Source organism: Aplysia californica, unplaced genomic scaffold (assembly GCF_000002075.1).
Source record: "Aplysia californica isolate F4 #8 unplaced genomic scaffold, AplCal3.0 scaffold00437, whole genome shotgun sequence".
In the NCBI taxonomy this organism is placed as follows: domain Eukaryota; kingdom Metazoa; phylum Mollusca; class Gastropoda; order Aplysiida; family Aplysiidae; genus Aplysia; species Aplysia californica.
In genome coordinates, this window is record NW_004797707.1 from 61,290 (window position 1) to 64,166 (window position 2,877).

Genomic DNA, 2,877 nt, shown 5'->3' on the forward strand with positions numbered 1-2,877 from the left:
TCCTCGTGTCATTTTCCCGCTAAAAGACCAGCCCCGCCCCCTCACTCCGTCCGGTTGCAGCACAAAATCAAGCCGTTTATCCTCCAGAAGATATTCGAAGACGTCTCCGGCGAGCACCCAGGAACTATTCGGAGACGCACTCCCGCACACAGATGCACTGCTGTGGGGGGTCAAACTGCGTATTGTTTGCTACAGATATCACATATTATAGCAGCCACTAAATATATAGCAAATCAATTATTTAAAAAATAAATAAATTCAAACCTAACTGTAAAATATCAAAATATGGGTTTAAACAGGGGGGCCTGGCCCTTTGTAACCCCCCTGATTCTTTTTTAATTGGTCCAGAGGCACAAAGCATTTTGATTGGTCTATCTCCGTCGGAGTCGTCTCCGGATAGATATTACGGCCGTTTATCCCGCCTCGCTTCCACTTCGCCCCAACATTCGTACCGCCGCGCGCGAGAAAGAGAGCCAGAGCGAGAAAGAGAGGGAGAGAGACAGAGAGAGAAAGAGAGAAAGGGAGAGGGCCACAGAGAAGGGAAGTAACTTTTACTGCACAGCGCCGTTTCGGACACTCGTTCATTTATCTCGTCCCAACAGAAGTAACAGTATTGATAACTTGATAACATCGCGCGGTTTGTCGTGATATGTTTAACTTTCTTCTCCTTCGACAAGAGCTGTGATATAGATATAAACCAGCGCCGCGCAGAATTGATATCTCCCCTCGAGGAGTTGAAGCGACACTTCCTAGATCTAGAATCTTGTCAGAATTCTTGGGAAAAAACTAGATAGAGAGGTAAGTTGGAAAGTTTTGAGTTCTTTCGCTGTCATTTTGACATAAATATTATAGATCTAAACTGCTGAATATCCGGTTTCCTTTGCAGAATTTTTTTCTCTTCTTTTTTTCTTTTTTTCCCGCTATTTTTGTTTGTTCGTTTTGGGTGGGTTTTTTGTAAGTGTTTTACGGCGCTCGCAACTGCATAAGGTCATATGATGAGCGCGCGGGACACATTAAACATTTTCAGTTGGTAGGACATTTTGAATTTTGTCAGCGGGTGGCGGCCGGAGCCTACTCTTATCGATTCAAGACCAACAAGGGATCTTTATCGCGCGCAACTTGCACACGGGACCTCCGAGATTTTTCGCACTTGTCTGAGAAGGCTAGGTGTAGATCTTTCCTACCAGAAGATCAGTGATGTGGCTGAAAGACAGCCGTAAGAAGGAGCCAAAGAGTAGGCTTCGGCAGCCACGCGGGCAAAATTTAAAATGTCCAACCAACTGACAATGTTTAATGTGTCCCGCATGCTCACATGACCTTAAGCAGTTGTGAACGCCGTAAAACACTTACCAAAATAAAAAAAAATAAAAATAAAAATAAGCTTTAACTAAGTGGCTCTATCGAGGCGTACTTTTTTAAATCCGTCTGTGAAAAGTTCCTCTGCTTCAGGATATATGTTTGTTTTGGTAAGTGTTTTACGCCGCTCACAACTGCATAAGGTCATATGAACGATCGGGACACACCAAACATGTTCAGTTAGGTAGGAATTTGGAATTTTGCCCGGGTGGCGGCCGAAGCCTACTCTTATCGAGAATATCTATTTTTATGTTGATTGTGTCATATTTGGTAAGTAGCTGGCCTGTACAGTTTTTTGTGGTGTTTTTCAAAGACTTGTCTATATTTGGTTTAGTTAAATGCCAAGTGGGTGGTTGGCGGGTGCTCTGGTGTGGTTTGCTTCTTCTTTACTATAAAAAACCCCCCATTGTCCTCTTCTCTCCTCCTCCTTTTTTGTTACTCTCTTGTGGCCATCCTACCACAATATGCAAAAGACCCAGGAAGTTGTCTCACTAACAAGGCAATCCCCAATGTCCGGATCGGATGCGGGAATAACTTTACTTTACTTTACTCTCTTGTAACACCTCTAGTTTTCGGCACTTATATTATGACCTTATGGTGTTGCAGGTGCCGTAAAACCTTTACTAAAACTAAAAGTAAGTTAAATACCAAGGATGTATACTTGACATGGTGAAAACTTCGATGGCATTTTCAGAAAAATCAGTCTTTATGATCGTTTTAGCTTCTGACCATGGAAGGGGCGGAGTATGGGGTTTGAGGAAGGGTAAAGTTTTTAGACCTTTGGGACATGCAAAGACACAAAATTGGTCTAGGTTTTGAGGTATGTGACTGAGTTTCAAAGCCCACTGCGAAGAGAATGTTTCCCTTCGAAATTCTAAAGATGCTTCGTTTGCTTCTGCCTGCAAAATTTTTACAGTTGAAGAGCGGCAAGGCGAAGGTCTTGGTTCTGAAAAAAGGTGGAACAGTTTAAGTTAGGATTTTCCGTAAACAGGACTGACGTTGTCCAGCCATCTTCTTTCCTCTCAAACATCTGTCGTCCTGATCTCTCCTCTTTCTTTTTTGTGTTGTGTCCTTGGAAATTGCAACTTGGAAAAATTTTTTATATCACGTTTTCCCATAAAATCCATAACAAAAATGCGTCGATAAATAGACATAAAATGTGTTGTTCCCTAAAATTTTCTCCTTTCACCTCCTTTCCTTCTCTCAAACAATATTCTGCCGTCTGCTCTCGTCTCCACTTTCTGCTCCCACCCCCTCACCTCCCTTGCCCCCTCCTCAGGGCTCCTGACTCTTTCTGCACCCACCCCCTCACCTCCTTTACCCCCTCTTCTGGGCTCCTGACTCTTTCTGCAGCTTTTCTACTGCTTCTCCTTGGCTCCATCTTACTGCTGTCTTTCAGCCACACCCCTGGTCTTCTGGTAGGAAAGATCTACACCTAGCCTTCTCGGATAGGGACGAAACATCTCGGAGGTCCCAGGTGCAAGTTGTGCACGTTAAATAACCCTTGGTGACCAAAAAAAA

At 43.6% G+C, this 2,877-nt stretch overlaps 1 protein-coding gene across 1 annotated transcript in view; it reads left to right on the top strand.

Moving 5' to 3' along the window:
• Positions 1-446: 446 nt before the first annotated feature.
• LOC101849392 overlaps positions 447-2,877 on the top strand; it is a 42,137-nt gene continuing 39,706 nt past the window's right edge. The window contains exon 1 of the mRNA XM_005104807.1: positions 447-798. The gene's annotated coding sequence lies outside the window, so the exon portion shown is untranslated. The remainder of the gene's footprint in view (positions 799-2,877) is intronic.